This window comes from Rousettus aegyptiacus, unplaced genomic scaffold (genome assembly GCF_014176215.1).
Source record: "Rousettus aegyptiacus isolate mRouAeg1 unplaced genomic scaffold, mRouAeg1.p scaffold_m13_p_8, whole genome shotgun sequence".
Taxonomy (NCBI): domain Eukaryota; kingdom Metazoa; phylum Chordata; class Mammalia; order Chiroptera; family Pteropodidae; genus Rousettus; species Rousettus aegyptiacus.
The window spans coordinates 78182959-78203333 of record NW_023416311.1 but is presented as its reverse complement, the minus strand read 5'-3'; the positions used below and the strand labels follow the sequence as shown (position 1 = coordinate 78203333).

At 36.9% G+C, this 20375-nt stretch overlaps 1 protein-coding gene across 2 annotated transcripts in view; it reads right to left on the bottom strand.

The window, feature by feature from the left end:
- ELOVL7 (ELOVL fatty acid elongase 7) overlaps positions 1-20375 on the bottom strand; it is a 72835-nt gene that overhangs the window by 33120 nt on the left and 19340 nt on the right. Inside the window, exon 1 of one of the 2 annotated variants that reach the window (XM_016137057.2) lies at positions 10900-11781. The exons of the other annotated variant lie outside the window; for it this stretch is intronic. The gene's annotated coding sequence lies outside the window, so the exon portion shown is untranslated. Of the gene's footprint in view, positions 1-10899; positions 11782-20375 lie in introns of those variants that run through there. 2 annotated transcript variants of the gene reach the window in all.

Here is a 20375-nt window from a genome sequence, read left to right as displayed (position 1 = left end):
GGAAAACATCTGGCCAAACTCATTATCTTATACAGTTGAATGGCAGTTTATGGAACAAACCTAAAGAAAATTCTACTACAAACTCTACTACTTTTATTATTAGAGCTGGTATGTTGCAGATTATACATGATTCTTCCCTTGATGTTTTCCAATTGCCTTGATGTGAGTGTTTAAGACCACACTAATAGCTACTTTCCCCTTCATCTAACCACTGATATAATAGACCTCAAGCTATTATTTTCATAATTAAACTACCAAAATAATATTGTTTAAATTATTCAGAACCAGAATGAAAGATTCTAATTTTACATGGCATATGGTGGGGTTACATTTCAAAGTAGTTTTCTGTTCTCTGTGCAATTTCTGCCTTTTTTTTTTTCCTTTTTTTTTTTTCCACTCAATGCACCACTTTCCTCTCCCCAACCTTTACTGAAGCACAAAGACTCAAAGAAACCACAGTCAAATGCAGATCAGAAATACTGATAGCAAATAGCTATCAGTATTTAATCTTTATCATTTATTACAAATTCTATTTAAAAGAAAGTGTAAATCTAGAATGTGAAACAGACTCAGTGAAAAATAATTTAAAATGCATGTATACTGGGATGCACACACACACACACACACACACACACACACACACTGCAGAAGCAAAAATACATGTTCATTATATCTACCATTTTGCATTTTATTTCAATGTTTCGCGCGCGCGCGTGTGTGTGTGTGTGTGTGTGTGTTTCTCCTTGGGATTTCCTTTATTACCACCCTCCCACTTTTTGCCATCTCTGTTTAATACCTAGGCTGTGCAAATTGCCTTGGGAATGAAAGAGAACAGCAAAAGGCACAGAAACACAAAGTTTTATCCTAGCTTTTGAGTTACAGAAGCTTGGGCACTTAGCCATACAGAAGAACTCAAGGGCATGGATAAGCAATTTGGGAAGAAGCCTCTGAGGTTTCCATGCCTCCTAGCCCAAAAGTGCATGTTTCAGGCTTAAGGGAGGAGAGAGTCAGAGGGAAAGCAATAAGCACAAGTTTTGGAGAAAAGGGCAATAGCCCTAGTGAGGTGCCAAGTAGGATTATGGGAATGGAGAGCAGAAGGTTTCAGGCTCTGTTGCTTGGGTAGAGGTAGAACAGGTGGCTGACGGGGCCTTAGGCAGCCATAGAAAATTTATCATGATCCAGCATGGTATCAGAGCAGCAGACAGATTTTTGAGTACTCTCAATACACACAGAAATGTTGCAGAATTGCTGCAGAAAATGGAGGAGGTTATGCAGCTGCAATAAAATAGACCTGCATGAACAAGTGGCCAAAGACCCAATGGGACCCTGGATATGGCAGTATAGACAAAGGATATCGAGGACTAAAAGGACTCCTCCTTCCAACTGACTTAATATTACATAAGCTTTTTTTAACTTGCTAAGAGGGGGATGGAGAGGCATGGTCATATTTAAGAGCTGACTGAAATAGGTCCTCACTAGCTCCAAAAAAAAAAAAAAAACTGTAATAAAAACTAAGTTATAAAGAAATAAAATTATGTTCTTACATAGCTGACTGTCGAGTGAGGTTTGAAACCATTTACTTTAGGTATGGGATCAGGTCAGTACAATTTTTCTCTCTTCTATAATCCTTATATCAGTAGTTGTCAGACCCAGTTGATAACCTGAATTATGTGGAGAGAGATTTGGACATAGTTAGCATGTTTAGGGAGAGTTTGATGATGGGCCTGGTTTGGATACCCTTCTTAATGCCATATAAACCATTCTCAGACATGACACCACACTATAAGGAACAGGCATAAAATCTGTGACAAAGGATTCAGTTAATGAATGTCAGTGAGATATAATAAGGCATCTGGATTAAGAAGGGCAGGAACAGGAGGTACAATCAATAATGGAAAAGACTTCTCTGATGATTCAGAACAACTCACAAGAGATGTGAAATCTGGGAGATCTCTGAGTCAGCACATAGACCCAGGATGTAAAAAACTAATTTCCTAGTACAAGGGTGAAATAAGCTTGAAGTTCTCAAGCATCTGTAAGAGAAAATCATCTTAGGTCTTAGCAAATTACAGAAAATTTGAATATAAGCCTCGTCTTTTAGGCGAATCAAACTGTCAATGCAAATATCAAATAAAGATACTAAACACCTAATTTTCTGTGTTTTAAATGGGAATGTTATAAATTGGGGAAGATGCTTTTGTCTGCAAGTAACAGAACACTTAGCTCAAAATGGTTTCAGAAATGGGATGTATTATCTCACAGAAAAAGTAGCCTAAAGGTAAGAAAATTTCTTCCGAGTTGGTTAATTTTTGTTTTGAAATTTTTTTGTGGGAAAAGATGGTGGCAATTATTTCAAATGTCACATTCTCATACACCTTCATCCAGAGTACTGAAGTAGTCTTGTGTCGTTCTTTAGGAGCTTCAATACCCTCCCCAATATTCCCCCAGAAGCCCCTTCGATGCCCCTTCTCAGAGTTGTGTCACATGCCAGTATCTACACCAAGCACTGAAAAGGGAACAGGGCTGCAGTGGTTTCTTTACAGTAATAGGTACTATATTTACCCACAAACCTTGGTCACATGGGAAAGCACACAGCTTCAGGGGGGAAGGAAGAGCCAGAAATAAAGGAGAAGAATAGTTACCCCACAAGGAAGAAAAAAGTTATCTCTGAGAAACAATGTCTGCTGTAACTGTGACTTAAAGAGATTATTCTGCAGTGACATTTCAAATATGAACTGAAGCTCAGACAGGAAGTCCATCCATCTAAGTGTTCTCTCTTCACCCTGGTGGTAGGTGCTCAGGATAAACTAATCTGAATTTTCTTTTAAACAAAACGTGATTAATAAGTTCAGCATGCTATGCAGCACCATATAAGACTTTCTGGTTACTTTTACATATCTGCTATTTAGATATATTATCTTGTGCGAGTCTCTTTGATAATATAGGTAACATACTATAAACCCATAAACACAGACAGTATAGGGCTGGACTCACACTTGTTAATTGTTACACTACTTCCGTGAACTGTGAACTTACGCTATTCCAACTGGATACTGAATGTTTAAATAAAATGGGTGTTTCCCACCCCCAATAACAATGTACATCTTAACCTTCTCCCTATATGAATAGGTCCAGGCCTTCAATCAAGTTTAAGAGTTGTAATTTCCATGGCAAGCTGGACCTCAAAACAAATATCTTTACCATCCCTTCTATTCCTTACTATTCCTTTATTTCATCTTGATTTAATTTACTTCGCTTTCTCTTAATAGAAGGACCTGTTAAAATTAGATGACTCTAGAAAATATAATACTGTACATGCATGACCCTGCAGACTAATTCAGATTGCATTTCTGTTTGGTTGGAGCTCTGCAGCACAATTACAACTCATAAGTTTGCGCAAAGAAGCCGACAAACTTTTGTTTAGATGTTCATTTAACAACCTCACCATGTTAATATGGCAACTTGTTAGAAATGAAGGGATCCTAGAAACCAATGATATTACCAATGGCCCCACTAGGAAATACGATTCATTTTGAACCATTAGCAAGACTCTACACAGGCTATTTATTGTGCTTATTATTACTCTTATGATAACAGAGAGTTTCCCAGGCTAAGCACAGCAATGAGTATTCTTGCTAAGTCTCTGGTCTCAGTGAAGCATTCTACAATTAGAGAGACAAGGCAAACTTAGAGTAAGAGAACCTTTATGGCAAATAAAAGACCTGCTCAAATCACCAGCAGACATAAAATGGTGCTAGGTAGTAAAGAAGAGTAGGAGAATAATGACATGACCTTGTCCTGAGGAAGCCCCAGCATATGGAAAGAGTCTAGAAAATGGGATGAACAAGTCTGAGAAAAGCATCTGAAAAACTGTCCGGATCAGATGTCTCCGGGAAATATAACACTCTGTATGTATGGCCCACCAGACTAACAGACTGAAGTGACCACTGGAAGCACTGGGACTTGTTTTTATGTCAGAAGAAATAATAACTACCTTAAGGACAGTTTAATTCCTATTTCTAATCTAAGTCCTAGTACAATGCCTTGAATAAAACAGATGCTCAATAAAAATCTGCTGAATGAATTTAAAAATGTAAAATCAGAAAAACAAGGCAAAGCAAAAACAAGTACTCTATCCCTTAGGCTATCTTTTCCACTTGTTTTCAAATGAATATAATACTTCTCTCATTTATTTTCTCTTCAAACAAGAAGTATTTTTTAGCATCTGTTATTGTGTAAGGAAGTGCTGAGAAGGATACAAAATTTGTTTTAAAATATGGTCCCTGAATTCTAACAACTTTCAATTTGGCAGGAAAAATAAATACCTACACAGATATATAAAATGCAAAGCAGAATGCAAGGTCACACCAACAGTTCACAGAGAATTCTACAGCCTCTAGAAATGAAGGTTCACATCTGGCATGTGATACGGAAGAAAGGCATAATAGAGGAGAGGATATATGAGCTTGAGAATGAGATTTCAATAGGCAAAAATATGTGCACCTGGGAGAGAGGATAGACATGCATTGCAGAGAGACCTCCATGGGAAAATTCATTCATTTGTTTATTCAATAAAGATTCTTAAGTATCTATTATATGCCAAGCACTATTTTAGGTGCCAGTGAAATCGTAGAAAACAAACATTCTGCCTTCATGAAATTATAGAAAAGCTCCAGATGTGTTTCCAGAATGTTTGTTAGTCCATTTTGGTAACATACAGAATTAAGGAGGGGAACAACAGAAAGATCAAGACAGGAAAGATACATTCCAGAGGTGATACTTGGTTGTGGAGGGCCCAAAAGCCAGGCTAAGGAATTTTTGGACTTAGTTTTGTTGACAATAAGGAATCCTTATAGGTTTCTCAACCAAGGACTGTCTTAATCAAAGTGGTGTTTGGAAAGATTAACTGGGCGATATCGTCCAGGGCTGAGTGGCTGAGGGTGTGGTTTGGAAGCAGGGAGAACAATTATGCAGCTGTTGCATCCTGTTGGTAAGGATCAGGTGTTTACTAGGGTGTCCTCATAACAATTTGTCTCATCTATGACAGCACTTATTGCACAGCATTGCAAATGCCTGTTTATTAATTCTTATCTTTCTATTAATCAAGAGGGAAGACACTGAGCCTCATTATCTTTGTATTCCCAGTGCTTAGACTAAATTAGTGCCTGGTATGCAGCAGAAAATACTTGTTGTCTGAGTGAATATTCAAATGTTATGGGTTGAATTGTGTCCCCTCAAAATTCATATGTTGAAATCTATCCCTCAGTGCCTCAGGATGTGACCTTATTTGGAGATAGAGACAATCAAGTTAAAATAAAGTCATTAGGGTAGGCCCTGATCCATATGATTAGTATCCTTTCTAAAAGAGGGAGTTTGGAGACAGACATGCATATAAGAAGAATGCAATAAGGATATGAAGATGACCATCTACAAATCAAGGAGAAAGGCCTGGAACAGATCTTTCTTTCATCACCATCAAAAGGGACCGACCCTACCAACACTTTGCTTTCAAATTTCTAGTCTATAGAACTGTGAGACGATAAATTTCTATTATTTGATCCACTCAGTTTGTGCTTCTTTGTTACATCAGCACTAGCAAACTAATAAAACAAGCATAAATGTTTGGCCAACTTGAAGAAACATCCAGAATTAGAGGCCAGGATTAAGGTCATCATTAATTATAAATAAAGAGAGGTGATAACGTGGGAGCAGAATAAATTTCTGTGATAAATAATATAGAAGGAAACATGGCAAAGGGCAGCATCTCAGGGAACACTCATGTTTAAAAAACAGAAAGAGAAGCCAGGAACAAACATAAAGAAGTAATAGTCAGAAAGCTGCAGAATAAAGCTGCCTGGTAGACTATCCCTCCGAATACTTCCAAAAAAGTAAGCTAAAGGACCAAAAACTGCTCACAAAATTTCACAGAAGCAATGAAATAAGGAAGGGCTACAGAAAGATGCTCTAAATCTCAAAAAACCATGGCCCCAGAAAGATTCTATGGCATCTATAACATGGCAACACTCCTAGCCCAACACGGCCTCTTCCCAGCTGTACTGCTGACGCATAATAGCCTAAGAATTTTCACAAATTCCCTCAATTCTGAAGAAAAACAAATAGACAAATAGTCTATCTTTCCCTTCTCTAGATGGTGAAATGGAACGACAGACCCTACTTTGATGGTGGAAGCTTCACATTTAACTGGTGAACAGAGAAAGATGCCTTAAAGGTATCTCTTGGGAATGGGGTACACCTGTGAGAAGCAGTGACTCTTAACAACACTTTAAAAGTGAGAATACAACCTGTCTTAGCTGAATTCTTCTTTCCTTCACCCTCCGTGTCCTCAGAGTAGAGAAAAAAAATGTGTATAAACTGAAATTCTCAGCCCTCAAACTGTAGCATGCAACACATATTGAGCTTAAACCACATATTCATAAAATGTTATAAAAAAATGAAATGGAACTGGAGAATGTAGAACCAAGGAAACAAATTGAGGACCGAAGCATTATTATAGCACTAATAAATAAACAGCCAGAAACAGAACAGTTGTAGCTAAACAGTGAATTCTTGATATAGAAGGGAGATTTAACTCATGAAATGAACATGATAAAGTTAAAACAATAGAGAAAAGCTATTGGAGAGAGCAAAGATGATCTAATATTAGGATAATTGGTATTTTTAAAGTACAAAATTCAACAAAAAAGTAATGAGTCATATTTTTTACAATCTTTTTTTCATAATTGCAAGGACTCATTTAAGAGAACTGTCTGTGTGGAAAAACATTTATTGGAAGGTAAGCAATTGCTTCAGGCTCACTTCAGTTTCTTTTTTGACTATTATAGTTAAGTAGAATTAAATTTAATACCTTTCCTTTACAAGTAGCATATATGATCAATTTTGTAAAAATGCATCTGTCTAGCTATTCAGCTAGCCAGCCAGAACCTATATTTCATCCATGTACATGCACAAAAATGTCTGCAATGATGGTGACATAATAATGACAATGAGAATTATTACTGGGTGGTTATATTTGGGGTGATTTCGTTTTTAAAAATACATGTTTATCTCTTTTTTCCTACATTGCTTAATTCCTCTAGAAAGAACATATACTATTTTATGAGAACAAGATGATGTTTTTCTTTAAAAATATTAAGAGACTAGCAAAATGTTGAGAAATTTTGAGGATGGGTGATGGTATATGGATGCTATTTACATATCTTGACTTTTCTATACGTTGGAAAATTCCATTAAAAATTGTTCAAAAAAATAAAGAAAAAGAATATTAAGGTTAACAACTAGTATTGGAAGTGTGAAAGAAGCTCAGGGAGAAACCAGTTATCCAGTGTAGAGGGAATGAGGATGCAAAAGAAACTACTGAATTCTGAAACTAGCAAATCAGTTGTCAGCTTTCAAGTACACTGCACAGCTGAGAGGTAGAAATTAAATCCAGGTCTCTAAGGGTCGAAGAGGCATTGAAAGTAGTTAGTGTGTGTATATATAAATGCATAAATTTTATCCTCAAGGCAGTTTTGAGCTGGAGGGACCCTAAGAGTTTATCTGCCCGTGAGGATTAAAACTCTGAAAGATTTTCCAAGAAAACTAGACCCAACATTAAGAGCCAGCACTGACTTCTGGTCTCTTTCCAATTCTATGTTGCCTGTTACTCAAGATATTTTCTAGGACAATGGAGAAAAAGAATGGTAGAGTGAAAGACAGTTTCAAAGATGAATACATCCTGAATACATTTATAGGACCAGGAAAAGTTGGTGGTGGAGGAGAAATGTGTATATGTGCATATGCCTGAGTGAAGAACTCTAATGTCACAGGAAGTCAGAACAAAATAGGAAAATAACAAAACAAAGCCTCAAGTGAAGATCTCCTGGCCACAACTGCAAGGACAGTAGGCACAAGAAGGTCCCTATTTCGATATCTGTAATTCAGCCTACAAACAGCTGGGTTCCTAAAAGCAACGAATGAACAGGACAAACAAACAGAGACTCATGGACATGGACAATGAACTAGTGGTTATAGGAAGAGAGGGGAGAGGAAGGAGGGTGAAAATAAAAAAATAAAATGTTTAAAAAATTATGTATATATAATATGAAAAAAACGAAATAAACAGCTGGGTTTATAAAGTGCAATTATATTTCAGTTGTTTGGAAAATCAGAGTATTTAATCAAAATAAAAGTATAACAGGTATTTAGTTTTTGACAAGCCACAAAAACTGACAGCTCACAATGTGGGTAAATATAGTTTTAATTGGAGTTCTGGCTCTAAGCACAACAGAAGGTAAGAGAACACCTTTCCTAGGGCTTCAAGGAAAAACCTCAGGTGGGTACATCTTATACCCAGAGATCTCATTCTGCCCTAAATCCCACAAAACAACTATCTAATAAAGCCTTAACCTCACCAAAAATGTTCCACAAGTACCCAATCCCTCAAACAACAAATAAAAACATCAAACTATTAAATTGCAACTCATGTTGGCTAGATACTGAAAACAATTTCATCATTATTTAGAATAAGAGTAATTCTTAAATTTTAATCTGCATTAGACTTTCCTGAGATACTTGTTGAAAAGGCAGAGTTCCAGGGGCTCCCCCACAGACATTCTCATTCCGGTGGTCCTTCAATCATACTTACGGAAACACTGCACTAAGATTTTCTGGTTTTATTTTGAGACAATGCACATTAACACAAATGGATTTTTAAGTGGGTGTTTGAGGTACTTAAGAAAATGAGATAAAGCATTTTTTATAGTATGAAGGAAAATATTTGGGGACACGAGAACTGCAGAAGCAAGCTGGCACTGGCTCGGGATCCTCTCTTGGCTATGTGTTAGCCAAATTGCACATAACAATGTTTCCTTCCCCTTTGTTTACTATACTGCTAATTTGACCAAACATAAATCCAGCATATATCTAAAAAAAATTTAAATGAAATAAAATCTATGAAAAAGATCTTTGGCAGCTTCAGAGTAATTAAGGCCATGCAACATCTTTTCAGAACAGCTTTCCACAGAGATATTTATCACCTACAAATTCCAAAGTGTCTGATATCCACATAGTACCCCACTACTTTTTTTGTCATCTGGAACTTCTTTTTGATAGAGTTCAGTATCTCGGATAATCAATCATTATATCAAAATGCTACCTTACTGCTAAAACATACCATTTAAACTACAAAGATTTCACCTTTACTCTTTTTTTTCCACCAAAGGCAGATGAAACATTTATTGAATTTCTTCCAATCTGTCTTTTGGGTTGTGGAGTTTGTGATTCCTCCAAAAAATACTTAGAAATGTCATCTTGAATCATGCTTCTATTAAGTGTATAGATCTTATGTTTCTCACTCGAACATCATTTGTAGAGCTCCTGGAAGGCTGGCCCCACGGTTTGAGGGATAGCAACAATGCCAAATCTTGTCCTTCACTCCGTAAAACCTACCCAAAGCCACCCCTGTCGTCCAGCCCTTCTAATTACCCTAGTTTCCTTCTTTATTCTCTACCAAGAATGCTTCTCTTTTCACCTAGTCTCAATATTAAGTTAAGACAAGTCTTAGAAAAAAGCAAAAATTAGAAATATAAATGATAAAAACTTATCTTGAGGGAAAAGGGAAGAGCACACAGGAACAAAGGGATACTCGCCAATAAGTCTGACAATAGAGAGCAAAACCTATTGTTTGGTATATATATATATTTTAGTTTCATCAAAAACATGTGTTGTCATAGAAAAAAAGTTTAACCACTTGTGATCTATACTGGTGGATCAACAGCAATAGTGACCAGTCCTTCACCAGATGGAGCAGACAAGCTGCTAAACCTAAACACAAGAAAAACACAAGGAATAGGCCGTATAATGAAATAAGTGAGAGGGATTGTTCTTGAGTAAATCTGACATACTGTGATTCACGTAGAGGATTCTGGACCCTAGCATCTCTAAGGCGTGCTCGATGGAGGGTGTGACTGCCCTCGGATAACCGTCTCACTTGGTTAAAGGTGTCCTTTCTCACTGGAGCTACGCGAAAACATTAGGAATCTCCCTCTTGCTAATCCAAAAGGCTCTTTCCTGAGTTCTTATCTACCCTGTTTCCTAGCAGTCCCACATTGCTGACTTATCCTTTCTTCCTGAAGCCCTGACTTTGACTTTCAGAACACACCATTCTTCTAACTGGACTCATGCCTTTTTATTGTTTTGTTGGTGCTTTTCTTCACACTCATGTACTGGGGGTTTCTCCCTTTCCCACTCTCCCAAACTTAAAAGTCATCAACCATTGATTACACTCCAATCATTTTTTTACATTAACAAAAATGGGGATTTGGAAACTTCAGAGGGCACCTGCCAAAGACCTTTAGTACGGTTGTAGTACATAAGGATTTGTAAAGAGGAGAAGCTGCAGGTAAAACCAAACAGGCAGATGGAGGCTGAATAACAAAGATCCCTGAGGGCAAGTGTGTCACATTTATTTCTCTTAGAGAGTTAGCTCTCAGGTTAAAGTATGAAAACAATCATGAAATCACAATAAAACGCAAGCAAGTGAAACAAAATACCAAGGTTTCCCTTGTGACCACCATGTATGAGATTTGTAAGAACAAACACTTCCTGCCATGGGAACTTTGCCACTGTGTCCTTTAGATAAAAGCAGTTCCTCTGCTTTCATAAATCAAGCAAGAGGTTCAAAAGCAATGTGACAACTAGCTCTGCTGAGCAACTCTTCAGATGAAGGTTGGAAAGACTTTTCTCAGTCGCCCAAATCAACCTGTGCCAATCTGGAATCTTATTAGGAATTTTTATAGCTAAAAAGCTGTCTTGATTAAAGTTCTAAAATTGAAGTTTTTGAAAAGAATATCATTAATAATGAGTTAACAGAAGCAAAAAAATGGGTCAAATAAAGCTTACGTAAAAATTCATAACGAAGAAGCAGCACCACAGATGACAATCAGTTTTCTGGAAAGGTCCCAGCAGTCTTCTTAAAGAATTGCTCAAAAACTAAGGTGTTTACAGGTCCTATGAAGAAGGAAAGGTAGCTGAGAGGCATACCGCCAGCAGTGCAACAAAGTATATCTGAAATCAAATGTTGCCTACTTCCTGAAGCAAGGCAGTAGAGCAAGTTGCACTGAAGTTATCCAAGAGAATAACAATAGCGCCCACTTTTAAAGGGTTGAGTCAAGAACTGTGCTAGGTGTTTCATTCACAATATCTATTTAATCCTCATAGCAATCCTATGAAAGAGGTGTCATTATCTCTACATCACAAGTAAGGAAACCAGAGCTGGAAGAAGTTAATATAGGGTTATAGAGCAGGTTTTTCTAACTGGACTCATGCCTTTTTATTGTTTTGTTGGTGCTTTTCTTCACACTCCTGTACTGGGGGTTTCTCCTCAACCCTTGGCACTTTCTTTTTATCTACTTACTCCTAATATCATGTTAATGACTCCAAAATATGCACTCTGAACTCTACAGTAAACAGCTTTCCAGTGTGAAAGGTGGTAAGAGGTGCAAGATGGCAAGACAGACTTAGCTAATCAACCAGTTGTATCAACAGCAGGACCTATGCTGGGGATTCAAAGTGGACCAACTACTTCACAGCCACTAGGATGGCTATAACCAAAAAGACAGACAATGCGCAGTGTTGGCAAGGATGTAGAGAAGTTGGAACACTCATACATTGCTATTGGGATTGTAAAACGATGTAAGCACTGTGGAAAATAGTTTGGCAGTTCATGAAAATATTAAACATAGAGTTATCATATGTCCCAGCAATTCTACTCCTAGGTATACACACAAGAGAAGTGAAAACATGGGTCCACACAAAAACTTATACATAAAGATTCATAGCTGCATTATTTATAATAGTCAAAAAATAGAAATAACCCAAATGTTCATCAACTAATGAGCCAATAAATATAATGAGGTATATCCATATAAAAATATTATTGAGCAATAAAAAGAAATGAAGTAGTGATTCGTGCTACGACATGGATGAACCTTGAAGATACTAAGCTAATTAAAAGAAGTTACGAAAGATTATATGTTTTCATTTATATAAAATGTCCAAAATAGACAGATTCATAGAGATAGCAGACTGGCAGTTGCCAAGATCTAGGGAATTGGGGGCGGGAAGTGACTGCTAATGGGTATTGGGATTCTTTTTGGCACAATATGCTCCAAAGTTGACTGTAGTGCTGCTTGTACAATTCTGTGAACATACTAAAAACTATTGAATTGTATACTTTAAATGGGTGAATTGTATGGTATGTGAATTATATTTCAGTCAAATGTGAACTAGACAAAGTGCTTTCACTCTTGGAGTTCACATTCAAGTAAAAAGTTATATAGTATATGTTCTATAATAGTAGTAAGTCTAGCATGCTTTAGTAGCAAAGAAGAGAAGGTACTTACTCCAACCTGGGATCCAGAGTCATGGGCAGAGAGATCAAGAAAGTCTTCCTGGAGAAAGTGATATCAAAGCAGACCATTCAAAGAATAAGTAGGAGCTAGACTACTGAAAAGATACAATGTCCTGAAGAATGTAACCTGGGAATACCTAACAATCTATTCCAGCTGTCCTTGATGATTTAACAATGAGCAGACCAACTTTTAAACCTGAGATGGCTTGTTGCTCATATTATTGAACGACATTTCCATAGTCCGCCATGTAGAAAATTCTCAGAAAGGAGTAAATTGACTCAAGAATAGAAAGTTAAAGCTCCCCAATGTGGTAAATCTTCAAATTCAGGGATAAAATCTAAAAGTGTCAACCACTCACTTTCATAGATTGAAGATCTGTATAGAGTTGATATAGAGGTTTATATATCTTTGCATGAAGAGGTCATTCTATCCCATGGACTGGGAATAAAAGACAGCCAGCCTACTGATAACAATTAGGAGCCACCCTTCATATAAAAGAAATAATTTAAAATTTACATGGTGAATAAACTTAAGTAGGTTGTAACACATCCGTTGAAATTATAGGTGATGTAAAAATGAATGGAAACTGAAAGGCAGAGGTTCCCCTCAAAGTCTCAGAAACACAGTTAGTAACATAGTCACCAAGGTTTTTCAGCACATCATAGAAGGGTGCGGCAAAATGAAAGCTTGCTTTATTTGTTTGTTTGTTTGTTTGTTTATCATTTTTTAATTAAGTTTATTGAAGTAACATTGGTTAATATAATTATATAATTTTCAGGTGTACATTATCATTGGACATCTGTATATTCTATTGTGTGTTTACCACCCAAAGTCCAGTTTTCTTTAGCTACTATAGAGTTGATCCCCTTTACCCATTTCAACTCCCCCAAATCCTATATTTGATCCCCTTTACTTTGCCTACCTTCCCACTCCTCCCCCACCCCCTGCCATCTGGTAACCACTAGTCTATAGTCCATGTCCATGAGTCCCTGTTTGTTTGTCCTGTTCATTTGTTGCTTTTATGTTTAAATCCCACATATAAGTGATATCATGTGATTTTCAACTTTTTCTGTTTTAAAAGACAGACTCACCTCTAGAGAGGAAGTCAAGGTCTTTTTGCTTTAATTTTATCAATCTTCTCACCCAGACCTGTATCTCCGGAGAAGAATTACCTACTTGTGAATTCGTTCAATCTTGGCTTTGTCCACATACAAACATGACCAATTTTAATGAATGAATTAGAATTCTAGTTTATGAACCAGTTTCTAGGGTGTAGCTGGTCTTGTTTTAACTCATTAGACTTTAAGAATATACTCCCCACCAAACACACTTCTGTATGTAGGAATCCAAATTGGGCAGTTTGAGGGCTGTCCATGGAGACCCCACAGAGATATGGCTTATAAGAGAGGTGGGAAAAATCATCTGGAAGACCTTACTTTGCTACAGTGATAATTTTTAACAGTAAATGGAAACTTCAGAGCTGGAAACTCACTTGCTTCACTTCTCCTAAAATACCCACCCCATGAAAAGTACCACATGGACTACACTGCAGCTAACGGTGAGGAAACTGTAAGAGGACCTTAAAGGACATTTGACCTGACAATTTTAAACTCAAAGCACACACAGAATTTTTTTAAGTGGTAGCATTTAAATATATGTTAGCAAGCTAATGTAATGAACTAAAATTAAGACTACTATTATATTATGCAATGACAAGCTTATATGACTGCCCCTACCAGATGTAATTTTTAATTGGTTTAAAGAATTTCAATCATGTCTGCTCTCTAAATAACCCACGAGAAAATACTTGTCATTCTTTAAATGCTTTTGTTCATTGCCTCCTATACAGGAACATAAAACTGTGGAAAATATTAGCAAGATAAAATTCTATATCCAGAATCATAGAGCAACAAAGAATTTAAAAATTATCCAAAACAACCCCCTAAATTCAGGTAACTAGATAAGCAGATGAGTCATCTGTCTTTGTTTAACCTTCTCATTAAAAAGCAAGAACTAAAAATGGTGAAAGCCTTTATGTTGGCTAAAGCAGAGATGGAATAGTGGAGTTATGTTGTGGCTGAGAAGTTAATGGTGGTTTTTATTTCAGACCAATGGAGTGAAGTGATGTCTGGGGCAGATGTGAGGTATATCTTTAAATATAGTGTGGGATAATACTAATTACAAGGCCAAAAACAGTCTGAACTCTTCCTTCTTGCTTTAGACCTGAGGTCTGGGCAATTTTAATCTTTCTGAATCTCTACTTCCTGCATACAAAATGGGGATAATATAATATGTCCCTCAGAATAGTTTTGTGAGGATTAATTGCATGGTTAACCTTAAGCATTACATAGTCTAAAGGGTTTACCTTAATAGATTGGGAATAATAAGCTAGGATGAACTCTTGGAAGCCAAGGAATAAAGGTTATTCATCTATATATACTCCAGCACAACCCATAACATTACAAAGTCAATTCTAGACAATGAGCCAAATCCCACTACAATAGGATTTTGAAACAAAGCCAACACTGGTCATCTCAACATGTAAAAATATACACTGATGGTTCAGCTTCTCTTCAAGTGGTGATACTTTAAATATTAAAAAAATTAGCCAGTATATGCAAGAATTTAGCACATGATTGATACAAGTGCATTTAAAATTGCTAGGAAAATATGAGTTATTCAATATAATGTTAGGACAAATGGGTAACCAATGGGGAAAAATAAATTGGAATCCATATCTTATATAGAAATAAATTTCAAAAATTTAAATGTAAAAAATATAACTATAAAGATACGTATTCTGGTTGGTGGAAATTAAATGAAGAATACACAGTATGTCTCTGTACTATGCAATTTTCTGTGAATCTATAATTATTTTAAAATAAAAAGTTAAAAATACTTGGTGAAAACTGAGATAATTATTTTATAATACTGAAACAAGGAAGGCCTTACCAACCATGACATAAAGCACCTAAGTCAAAGATTTAAAGATTAATTAAATATGCCCCCCTAAAATTAAATGTTTTAAAAGCCTAAGTATACAGTTAAAAAACAAATCAAACAGAAGGGAAATTATATGCATCTCATAACCCAAAAGGCTAATTTCCTTAATATATAAAGACTGCCAATAAATTAATGAGAAAAAAAAGCCAACGACCTAACAGAGAAATAGATAAAAGATATGAACAGTTTAAAGGAAAAAAAAGAGAAATAACTCTAAAGAATAACAAAGAAGATGCCCAATCTTACTCAACAATGTGACAAATGGAAATTCAAATATTATTTCACTTATCAAATTGGCAAAGACTATAAAGTTTGATAACATACATTGTTGGCCAAGGTGTAGAGAAATGGTCACTCTTGAACATTGCTGGTGAGAATATTAATTTGTGGGAGTAATTTGGAAATTTATTGCAATGCAGATGAACTATGTGTATACGTAATACTTGCATGGTGAATGTACAAGATTTGTTATGCGATCTTTTAATAACAAAAGAAAAAAAACTCTCCAAATATATACAAATGTGAGACTTGTTAACAAACTGGCATATTCATACCAGGGAATACTGTATGGTTATAAAAAAAAAATGAAGTAGCTTTACCTATCCTGTTATGAACTTGTTGCTAAAATATATTACCTGGTACAATATTACCTGGCATTAATTATGTAAATAAGGTTAAATACATCCTTATCTATGTACAGAGTGTCTCTGGAAAGATTGATAAGAAGTTGGTAATACTTGTTACTTATTTGAATGTAGTTAAACAGTAAAACAACAGTTATATATATTTATTAATGTTTCCTAAATTTTAATGGCTACAAATGGAAGGGAGTGAACCAAGTATTAGATACATTTACTGAGTCCTTGGTACAGGGTTTGAACCCACAGCATACTAAAAACATATCATTCACTAAGCAGGGAAGAAAACAGCATCAACACAAGCCAAACTCATCAGTAGAAAGATTTAAGAAAATTTGATGTAGACCTCAATATATGAAAAATCAGCTGATAAAAATCAGGTGTTATTTATCATTATAACTCACTCTCTCATTTCCCAACCTAGCATAGACTCTTAAAACAAAGCAGGTATTTGAATGTTTATGAGTGAATGGGTAACTAATTGAGTGGATGAATGGATGAGATAGATGGGACAGATGAATAACTGGATGGTCAGAAGAAAGAGTACAAGTTGAAGAGCATGATCTTCCTCTGCTCCCATTACCTTCTGATGTACAAGCCTTAGTCTCTTTGTGCATCCTTGTACAAATGGAAGGTGCTGAAATATGTGTTTAAGAACCATGATCATAATCCCTACATGACTTGGTGGATAAATGCTACCATGGGTGGCAAAATAATTCTCCCCTCCAAAAATGCCCATGCCTTAAGCCCTGTAATCTGTGACTATGTTACATGGCAAAGGGACTCTATAGATGTATATGAGATTACAGGCTTTAAAACAGGGGAGATTATCCTGGATTATCCAGGTGGGCCCAATGTAATCACATGAGCCCTTACAAGCAGAGAGCTATCTCTCGTGAGAAATGTGGCAGAAGAGGAAGACAGAGAGATTTGAAACATGATTATTTAATGCATTGTTGCTGGCTCTGAGATGAGAAGTATTTATTTTGTAACTGGCTTATTTATATATTTTAGCAATTATTCCACAGCAGCATAGGTAAAGCTACTTCATTAAATATATATATGTATGTATGTATATATATATATATACATATATATATATATATATATATATATATATATATATATATAATTATACACACACATACAGTATTCCCTGGACCATGTTCAACGACTGGAGAGAGGGTAGCCCCTGGCTGACAGCCAGCAACGAAACAGGGACCTCAATCCTGCAACAAGGAACTGGATTCTGCTGGCAACTTGAGTGGACTTGGAAAGAGATTCTTTCTAGACACCTATAATAAGAGTCCCGAGAGCCAGCAATACGTGAAACACAGAGCAGAACCATCACCCTTGACGACCTAGGTTTCTGACCTACAGAACTGTGAGGTAATAAATTTGTGTTGTTTTCATCTACTAAGCAAGTGATGATTTGTTATAGCAGCAGTAGAAAACTAATACTCTAACTTTCTGTTCAGTTTAAGAACCATTTGTTGAGCTTGTTCCACACGTTAGGCCCTATGCCAAGTGTTTAGGATAGATAAGTGGGTACACATTCTCAAGCACAGAAACATATTGAACAATTCTATGATACAGGTTATCACAACACACTACAGGAATAAACAGGAGTCATCTAATTGGTGTGACATTCTCAGATGCTTTACTTATCACTTCTCAACCTTCTCACAAGTCAGAAATTGCAAACCATCTGAAATGCCATTGAGCCCCTCGAGACCTGTGATTTATATCACCCTAATAATATTTCTCCTAAAAGTCCCTTTGTCTTTCCCTCATCCTCAAATCTTCTCCCAACCCTTAGTTCCTACTCTGTGATCCTAATCTTATCTAGATTATTCTAATGACCTCTCAACTAAATTTCCTGATTCAATAGCCATCTGTTTTCCACAGTCCATCAGAAACACCTTTTCAAGGATTAAATTGATGATGCTATGCTTTAGCTCAAAATCCTTTGAAGACTGCCTATGGTAAAAGTCTATTTCCTTGGCTGGCCTTAGCAACACTTTTAAATTCTACCAGGGCAAAAACTGTCTCTGCTTGGCTTCTAATCCCAGTGCTTAGGAAGAATCTAGCACATCACTGATTCTTGGAAATTATTTGCTGAATTAGAATAAAATTACCCCCATCTGACTCTCCAGCCTCATCTCTTACCCTATAGCAGCCTCCTTTCTCTATTTTAGTCTTAGCAGTCCCGAGCTGCTCCATCTTTCCTCAGCCCCTCAACCTCTCTCTCTCTCCTCTCTCTTTTCTCCTCTCCTCTCCTCTCCTCTCCTCCCCTCCCCTCCCATCCCCTCTCCTCTCCTCTTCTATCCCCTCTCCTCCCCTCCCCTCCTTTCCTCTTCTCTTATCTCTCTCCCTCTCCCCTCCAATTTCTCCTGGCTAAAATGCCTTGTTCACTTGGCTCATAAGCAGATCTCATTTTTTTTTTTTTTTAACATTTTGCTCTCCTTTAACAGGGTTTCTTCTCCCATTATAGTAAGCTCGATCATTCAGGAAAAGTGTCTCGTCTCTTCTGAGCTCTTGATGTAAACTATCCCCTCTCCTACCATGGCATCTACAGCAAACCATCTAGTGAGGCATTATTTAAAGGTGGCCTGTGGACTGATGCTGTTGTACAGATGGTTTATTACCAGTCTGGCTCAAGAAATCAAGGGTAAGCATTTAGAAATGTTTATGGCTAATTGACATTGCCGTGACATCCAAGTATGTGATACTTATTAAACAAGGTATAGACCAGTTTGGGTGTTGCTGAATTTGTGTGGTGAGTCACATGTGGCGCAAATTGCATTTTAAGCATGTGTGACAGGACTAATTATTGTCCATGATAGAGCAAAAATAAATAAAAACTCTAACTGGTCCACCACCACAGATATCCTGAGGAGCACTGCTCTAATGCACTCAGGTATGTTCTCATCTACCTTTTGGGATGTTGTTGACTGCCTGAGACAATGCAGATGTCTAATAAATATCAGTGAAAAAAAATTCATAAATATATGAATGATAAAAAGATTCCTGAAATACATGAGAGCAGAGCTACTTCTTAGTGACTGACAGGAACTAAGCACTTTGGGGTAACAGGATGCTCAAATGCATTGAAGAAGGACTGCACATGAGGAATAGTAAGAAAAGATAATTTAAAGATATTGCACAGGCAATGAGAAGCTTTCAAAAGGTGCCATATTATGCGAAGCATACTTATGTAACAGGGCTCAATCAGACAGTTCTGCCAGAGTCCTACCACCCTGATTCCTTCAAGCTTACCCCAAAGCACTTCCTCAGTGCAGAGTCTGCAGGCCTTAGCTACAGGCAGAGGGAGCCCGTGATGGGTTTTAAACCAGTGTTGTAACCTAGCTGTGTGAAGGATGAAAGTGAAGGGGGCTGGGAGACCAACTAGGATTTAACTGCAATCATCCCAATGAGAAATACTTAAAGGCTCCAACAAAAGCAGAGATAGTTTGGGATGTGTGGTGGTAGACACGAAGCCAAGAAATATTCACGAGGCTACATGAGAAGGGCCGGGTGAATCACTAAACAGGATAGAGGGACAGGGGATAGCATGAGTAAGGTTTGTGGTTTGATTTGGGTGACTATGTATATGTCGGTGACACCAGATAAAATAAGGAACAAAGAAAATGGGACAGGTTCAAGGAGAAGGGAATTCACAAATTTCAGTATGACATTCAGATACAGATATCTAGTAGGTACTTGGGGAGGAAGGTCAAGGTATCTAAAAATATAGATTTTAAAAGCTTTCACATCTAGATGATGATTAACACCACAAGAATGGATGAAAGGAAAAAAAATTGTGGTCTAAAGACAACCCCTAGAATAATAACATCATTGAAGGGGTAGGCTGAGGTAGGGAATCTTACAAAGAGGATGCAAAAGGGTGAGTCAAAAAGACATGAGGGGAATATATGCAGAATCACAAAAACAAAAGTGGGGCAAATTCTAAAGAGAGAGTAATGAATACAGTCAAATGCACAGAGAGGTCCAGTGCGACAGGGTGAATGCTCTCCACCAACTTACATGAACCTGGAAGCCCCTGTGACTTCAGGAGAGAAAAGATAAGTAGAGTGAGAAAGCAGAAGCCAAAATATAAAGGCAAGTGAGTAACAAAAGACACTGGACAAGTCAGTCTCAAGAGGCCTGCTAGTAAAGGCTAGAAAAGAGGAAGGAGGTATAAAATCGAGCTTAATCACTTTTGGTAAAACCTAAAATATTTTTGTGTGAGAGGATGAAGTATTAGAAACAGGAAGAACAACAAATGAAGGTCTGGAGGAAAAATGGAGAGGAGGGAGACAGG